The sequence below is a fragment of the Miscanthus floridulus genome, chromosome 8, assembly GCF_019320115.1.
Source record: "Miscanthus floridulus cultivar M001 chromosome 8, ASM1932011v1, whole genome shotgun sequence".
Taxonomy (NCBI): Eukaryota; Viridiplantae; Streptophyta; class Magnoliopsida; order Poales; family Poaceae; genus Miscanthus; species Miscanthus floridulus.
The window spans coordinates 25049438-25057777 of record NC_089587.1 but is presented as its reverse complement, the minus strand read 5'-3'; the positions used below and the strand labels follow the sequence as shown (position 1 = coordinate 25057777).

Sequence of the window (8340 nt, the reverse complement as noted above, 5' to 3'; positions counted from 1 at the left end):
TAGATGATGTAATCGGCAGCAAATTTGGACGGCGTGGTAAAGTAAACAAGCATTGTTCGTCATCCGCTGAACGGAAAGGAACAAACGCCTTTTTTTCTATGGATTACTTCTGTTTAATGAAATGTGTGTTACAAGAAGAGAAGCCATGTTGAATACAAAAAAATAACAATTTAGCGCGTGTTTAGTTCCCGCCCTAAATTTCTAAAAAGTGCTACAGTAGCCATCACATCGAATCTTGCGATACATGCATGGAGCATTAAATGTAGACGAAAAAAAAAACTAATTACACAGTTTGGTTGAAAATTACGAGACGAACGTTTTGAGCATAATTAGTCCATGATTGAACACTATTTGTCAAATAAAAACGAAAGCGCTACAGTAGCCCAAATCCCTAAATTTAGGGAACTAAACACGCGCTTATTATTAGTTTTAACCATCAAAGCACCAGTGGTCTAGTGGTAGAATAGTACCCTGCCACGGTACAGACCCGGGTTCGATTCCCGGCTGGTGCATCTGTTGCCTTTTTTTTTTTGTGCGCACTGGATTTTTGGACGGGCACCGATATTGCGCTGCGCGACCCCCCACGCCTGACCCACTTCCACATGTGCTGCATGCGCCCCGCGCCCCGACAAAGCCTGCAGTCTACTGCATGCCGCATGCGCCCGCGACAAGCCTGCTGCTCATCGCTTGTGGTCAAGGAGGCACGGAAATAAAAAAAACAAAAAAGTTTATTTACATTGCTATAACTATTGAATGATATATCTGTTTTTAATTTAATTTGCACCGAAATATTTTATGTGACGAGCCGAACAAAACTAGACCTCACTTACCTATGTTTCAAAATTTTTTATTTTAGTAGCAATTTATGTGTAAAAACGTGCTAGGAGATTTTTTTAATGAGTTGCTACCATGAAATACTAAACTTGCTACTCCAAATATATACTAAAGTTTTTACATGGTATGTGCATTGATTCTTACCATAAAAATATAATAAATTTGTATATAATATTTACGTAAGGGTACTAACCCCTAAAAGAGTAACGGGCCAAAAACAAAATAGTTTACAACATGGAGAGGTAAATTATTAAAATAAACATTGTATAAGCTACCAATTAGACGGGCAAGTCAATATACAACACGTTACAAAAAAGTCAGGAAAACATGACTTGCTTCCAACTTGGGGCATTTATTAAAAAATAGGGATAGCGATACAAAACAAGACAAGCTGCAACTTGGAGAGAAAATTATTAAAACAAGCATTGCATAAGCTGCCAAGTAGAGGGACAAGTTATTATAAAACCCATTATATAAGCCGAGAAACATGACTAGCTGACAATTGGAAAGACATTTATTAAAAAGACAAGAGTAGCGACCTAAAATAAAACAAGATGCACCCTGAGGAGCAAACTATTTGAAGAAGCATTGCATAATGTGCTAACTTAGAGGGTAAGTTATTATACAACTAACATGTTGGATTTAGGAAGCATTCAAACCTAAAAGAGAGACTGAAAACTAAAACTAAAAAACATTAAAAAAAACTTGACTGAAAACTAAAACTAAAAAACATTAAAAAAATCATTTAACTAAAAATAAAAGTGAAAGTGCATTCAAGTCCTAATTGTGGGTTTTGGTGATAATGATCACGTAATTAGAAAATTAATGAGATTTATCGAGATGACAAGCAGAGAATTCATGTTCAATGATGCTACATGAAATAGAGAAGCCCCTAATTACAAATGTAGATGGCCTCAAACTCAAAGAAGATTTAAATTCTTTTATATTTTGAATTTGAATATAGAAAAAGTTGTACTATAAAGGGAGACACAATGCTTAAGCTAATATGTGCTACCAAGTGTTAAAACATACACATGCATCCTCAGATTCACAGCCAAGACAGTCTACACTTTATTGTTACCCTTGTTGTCTTGCGTGGTGCGGCACCGCCGCACTTGTAGAGAGGCACTACCGCAGTGCGGCACTGCCTCACCAAAGTTCTGATGGACAGAGGCAGTGGCCTCAACATCATGTACGCAAAGATGCTCGATGTAATGGGCGTCGACCGAGCGCACCTCCGCCCAATCTGAGCGCCTTTCCACGGCGTCGTGCCCAGGAAGCAGGCCATGCCACTCAGATAGATCGATCTACCCATTACCTTTGGGGATCAGTTTAATTACAGGACCGAGACCCTCACCTTCAAGGTGGTTGGGTTCCCCGAAACCTCCCACGCCATCCTAGGACGTCCATGCTACGCGAAGTTCATGGCCATCCCCAACTACAAGTACCTCAAGCTGAAGATGTCGGGCCCCCATGGGGTCATCACCGTCGGCACCTCCTTCCAGCGCGCCTACGAGTGCGAGGTCAAGTGTTGTGGCCATGCCACGGCAATCGTTGCCTTTGGGGAACTCATCGCCATCAAGGACGAGGTCGCCGAAGGAGCGCCCGATGCAAAGAAGTCGATTGGGTCATTCGAATCGGCAGAAGGCTCCAAGGAGGTCCTCATAGATCCCAGCAGCTCCGAGGGTAAAACGGTATGCATTGGTACCACACTCTCCTTAGAATAAGAAAGCGCGCTCGTCGACTTCCAACGTAACAACAAAGACATCTTTACATGGAAACCCTCAAATATGCCAGACATTCCGAGGGAGGTCGCCGAGCATACCTTGAAAATTCATCCAGGCTCCAAGCCGGTGAAGCAACGCCTGTGCCGCTTCGATGAGGAAAAGCGCAGGGCCATCGGTGAGGAGATAGCAAAACTGTTGGCCGCCAGATTCATCAGGGAAGTACACCACCTAGAGTGGTTAGCCAATCCCGTCCTTGTACGAAAGAAGAGCAGGAAATGGAGGATGTGTGTTGACTATACGGGCCTCAACAAGGCGTGCCCAAAGGATCCGTTTCCTTTGCCACACATAGACCAAATAGTCGACTCTACCTCAGAGTGCGAAACCCTCTACTTCCATGATGCGTACTCCGACTACCATCAAATTGCGATGAAAAAGTCCGACCAACTCGCGATGTCTTTCATCACCCCCTTCGGATCGTTCTGCTACGTTTCGATGCCATTTGGACTGAAGAACGCTGGGGCAACATACCAGCGATGTATGCTCAGATGCTTCGGGGACCTCATCGGGCGGACCGTTGAGGCCTACATTGACGACATCATAGTTAAGTCCAAATGGGCTAACCACCTCGTTGCCAATCTTGTGCACACCTTTGCGAAACTCCGAGCGAATGGCATCAAACTCAATCCCGAGAAATGTGTTTTCGGGGTCCTGAGGGGTATGCTGCTCGGCTTCATCATCTCTGAGCATGGCATCAAAGCCAACCCAGAGAAAATCTCAGCCATCACAAGGATGGGCCCGATTCAGAACATAAAGGGGGTTCAGCGAATCACAGGGTGCCTCACCGCCCTCAGTCAATTCATCTCGCGCCTCGGCGAATGAGGACTCCCCCTTTATCGGCTCCTGAAGAAAGCCGACCACTTCAAGTGGACATCCGAGGCCCAGGAGGCGCTTGACATGGTTAAACTACTTCTGACAAGGTCCCCGATCCTAGTTCCTCCAAGCGACGGAGAATCCCTCCTGCTATACATAGCGGCCACCACGCAAGTGGTCCGCGCTGCCCTGGTAGTAGAGCAGGAGGAAGAGGGGCATGCCCTCAAGGTCTAGCGCCATGTGTACTTCATCAGCAAGGTACTATCCGACTCTAAAACCCACTACTCCCAAATCCAGAAGCTCCTTTACATTGTCCTCATCACCAAGAGGAAGCTGCACCACTACTTCGAGTCACATCCCGTGACGGTTGTGACGTTATTCCCCCTCGGTGAGGTCGTCTAGAGCCAGGATGCCGCAGGAAGAACTACAAAGTGGGCACTCGAGCTAATGGATCAAGGCATCATATATGCCTCCCGAACGATGATCAAATCCTAGGTATTGGTTGACTTCATCGTCGAATAGACCGAGGTCCAGACACCACCAGCGGTCGTCGATCAAGAGTACTAGATGATGTACTTCGACGGATCGCTAATGAAAAAGGGCACCGGCACGGGGCTGGTCTTCGTATCACCCCTCAGGGTTCGCATGAGGTACATGGTTCGGCTCCATTTCCCCTCATCAAATAATGTGGCCGAATATGAAGCACTCGTCAATGGCCTACGCATTGCCATCGAGTTGGGCATCCGACGCCTCGACATTTAGGGTGACTCTCAGCTGGTCGTTAACCAAGTCATGAAGGAGTCAAGATTCCATGATGCCAAGATGGCTGCGTACTGCCAAGAAGTCTGATGACTGGAAGACAAGTTCAACAGCCTCGAACTCAATCACATTCCAAGGTGCCTCAATGAGGCGATCGATGCACTTGCGAAGGCGGTGTCCGGATGAGAACCGGTGCCAACGAGCATCTTTGCTAGCGACCAACACAAACCCTCGTTGTGCTACAAAGGCTTAGAGCGGGCCAATGATGGCCCATCTGATCCAGCCCCGAGGGCTGACCAATCGATGGCTCCGCCCGGCCCCAATGTCATAGAGATTGAAGAGGATCCAGCGACAGAGCCCGACCCTCTGGATGACTGGAGAACACTCTACCTCGACTACCTCCTCCGCGACATGCTACTGACGAACAAGACGGAGGCTCGACGGCTCGCACGTCGTGCCAAATCCTTCGTTCTTGTAGAGGGTGAACTCTATAAACGAAGCCACACCGGGATCCTGCAACTCTGTAGCCCTATCGAACAGGGGAAGCTTCTACTAAGCAATATCCACGGTGGGGTCTACGGTCACCACACCGTGCCTAGAACCTTGGTTGGGAACGCATTCCGACATGGCTTCTACTGGCCCACTGCAGTAGCTGACGCCGAGCAAATCGTACGCACCTACGAAGGGTGTCAGTACTATGCTCGGTAAACTCACCTCCTGGCCTAGGCACTCCAGATGATCCCCATCACGTGGCCCTTCATGGTCTAGGGGCTCAATTTGGTTGGGCCTCTCAAAAAGGCACCCGGGGGCTACACCCACTTGCTTGTCACCATAGACAAGTTCACAAAATGGATCGAAGCTCAGCCGATCTCTGCGATCAAGTCCAAGCAAGCTGTGTTGTTCGTCCTTAACATCATCCATCGCTTTGGAGTACCGAACTCCATCATCACAGATAACGGCACGTAGTTCACCGGTAAGAAATTCATTCGATTCTGCGATGAACAACACATCCGAGTCGATTGGGCTGCCGTCGCGCACCCCCGAACAAACGGGCAGGTCGAGCGCGCAAACGGCATGCTCCTATAAGGCCTCAAGCCTAGGATCTTCAACCGGTTGAAAAAGTTTGGCACACGCTAGGTCACCGAGCTCCTTGCGGTGCTCTAGAGCCTAAGGACAACTCCCAGCCGGGCCACTTGCTACACACCTTTCTTCATGGTCTACAGTTCTGAGGTCGTCCTCCCAACGGACCTCGACTATGGAGCGCCAAGAATCAGAGCATACGACGAACAGGGAGCCGAGGCATCCCACAAAGATGCCATGGACGAACTAGACGAAGCTCGCGACATCACCCTCCTCCATTCGGCCAAGTACTAGTAGGCGTTGCGATGGTACCATGGCCGACGGGTGCGGGACCAGGCCTTTAACGTCGGGGACCTTGTTCTCCGCCTCGTGCAGAGCAACAAGGACTGCCACAAGCTGTCCCCACCCTGGGAGGGGCCATACATAATCGCGAAAGTACTCCGGCCAGGCGCCTACAAGTTAAAAACCATCGACGGCGAGGTCTTCACCAATGCTTGGAACATTGAGCATTTCTGACCATCCCTACTACGAGTACTGCTACGGTCGCCGCGCCACACTCTCCATTGGCGACGCCCTACTGCTCCATGGGATCCTCGAAGGCACCGTCATCTGCAACGTCGAGCACCACGTCAGTGACTATGGTGCCCTCCCCGGGGCGTCCAGGGACTGCGCCATTGTGATTAGCCGCAACCCCGACAACGGTGCCTCCGCTAGGGCATCCAGGGACTATGCCATCATCATCAGCCACAACCCTGACAATGGCACCTCCGTCGGGGCATCCAGGGACTGCGCCATCGTGATCAGCCGCAACCCCGACAACGACGCCTCCGCCAGGGCATCCAGGGACCACGCCATAGTCCTCAGCCACAACCCTAACAACGGTGTCTAGGCGAGGGGCGTCTCCTGCCGAAGAAAGGCCGCAATGAACGATGGCAAAGCCGACGACGCTTGACACCCTCCAGTGCCCTTCCTCCTTCGACAGCAGTGGCCCCTTGTCAACAAAGGCGGCCTGCACCATCTCATCTACATTGGATGACCTCCAGCTCGACATCGCGCTCTGGATTCATGAGCGAATCTATGAGTTTTTCTCTCCCTAGCATTACCCTCTCTCACTAAGGACCCGCCGCAACGCACGAACGCATTCAGTGGAAAGGAAGGAGAAGAGGTAGCGGCTCAGGCAGGTGAAGGAGTGGGACGAGAACTCCCCTCCCCCTCCCTATTTAAGGAAGAGGCGCAACAGCTGAGGAAAGACGAAAGGTTGGGACGAAAAACTCTCTGCCTTCCCCTATTCAATGCAGATGGGAAACCAATGCTGACGGGAATTCAAGGGGACGCGCCTAGACCGACGGGACGTGCTCTGATCAATGAGACATCGCCTAGTCAAAATAGGATGTTGCTTGGGCATGGCCCACCACTACCACGCATAGGGCGTGAGAATCAGGGCGCACCCGCATGTAGGCGACTCTCTGCTTCCCCAGGCAAGACCATGAAACGACCCGACAACGGAACCCCCATCTAGGGGGGCCCAATGGGCCTCCTAGGTCGATCAGACGGCCTAGGTAAAACAACGAACGAATGACCACTGAAAGATAAGCACCTCTGCCTTCTTACTTTGCATGTTAATTTCATTACCGAGTTTCCGACCCCAGCAACGGTAGGGGCACGGACATCGCTCAGGGGCTGCCGAGAGTGTCTACCTATTTAGACATCCTCTTCGCCCGACCCATCCTTACATTTAAAACTGGAAGCATAGTGTGTGGGTATGAAACTTTGAATACAACTGGACGAACCGCCAGACCCTACACCCCGACGGCTACAGTGTTTTTGTTCACCAGCATAATTGAATTCATAGTTCCCCGCACCACGAGCCTTAGCTCCCGCCTTCCCGAGAAGGGTTTGGAGGGGTCCTCCTATAGAATCTCCTTCGAGGAGAAGCTATCAGATCGCCTAAATCAATCGAATGGCTCAGATCACCACCGAGAGACAGAAACAAAAAATGGTGATGCTCATGTAGGTTACACCGACCTCGTCGCAAACGTCGGACCCGAACCCCGCATGGACATGTTTGGTAAGAGCTTCCTGTTGCTCACACCACTAGGGTAACGTTATCGACCCCTCGCTTTTGTTTCAATTAAGTTATACATTGAATCCATAGATCCAAACGTTGCATATGCAAATCGCTGCATCCCAAACGCTTCGTGTCACGTCACGAAGCGGCAGCTGCCTCATTCAATATGAGTGGCAACTGACCGAGGTTCGAAGGCTGGCCCGCAAAGGGCTCGAGGCCACCTCGCATCAAAAAGAGCCAGGGGAGAAAAACCGAGATGAGCCCCAACGGCCCTGCCCGACCCCGCTCAGAAGCGGACAGGGACATCTCGACCTTTCTCCTTCGATTCTAACCTCGAGCCAAACCCATAGAATCTCCACCGAGGAAAGGCCAACGGGCCACCTGACCCTACCGAATGGCTCAGGCATCTACCGAGAGGTGGGTTAAGAAGTAGTGAAATGCCACATGAGGGCTCTGCCAACCCCGTTAGCGAATGATGGACCCGGATTTCACACGAACATACCCGTTAGCGAGCCCGTTGAGCATGACACTTGAGCCATCGAGGCAAGTGTCGTCAACTCAGCCCCTCCAGTTGCGGAAACCGAGGATGGGGTGACGCGCGAAACATGGCCGACCCCTATCAGACCCTAAGGGGCTCAGGGGCTCGAGCTGCTCGATCCAAGATCGAGAGACCGAGGTTCAAAGGCCGACCTGCGAAGGGTCCAGGGCCGCCTCGCGTTGAACAAGAGCTAGGGGAGAAAACGTGGATGTGCCTCAGCGGCCTTTGCCCGACCCGCATTGAGGCGGATAGGGTCATCTCAAACTTCTAGTTCAATCCAGCCTCTAGCCGAGCCCATAGAATTTCCATTGAGGGGGAATCTGTTGGAAGGTGAGTCAAGGAGCAACGGAACGCCACCTGAGGGCTTTGTCGACCCTGTCGCAAAGCAACGGGATCTGATTCCGTTCAAACATCCCTGTTCGCAAGCTCATAAAGCACGTCACTCAAGCCATCGAGACAAGTGA

At 50.4% G+C, this 8340-nt stretch overlaps 1 non-coding gene across 1 annotated transcript; it reads left to right on the top strand.

The window, feature by feature from the left end:
• The first annotated feature begins 441 nt into the window (after window positions 1–441).
• On the top strand, window positions 442–512 carry TRNAG-GCC (transfer RNA glycine (anticodon GCC)). Its single transcript has one exon. It is a non-coding gene; the product is annotated as a tRNA-Gly (tRNA).
• The last annotated feature ends 7828 nt before the right edge of the window (window positions 513–8340 follow it).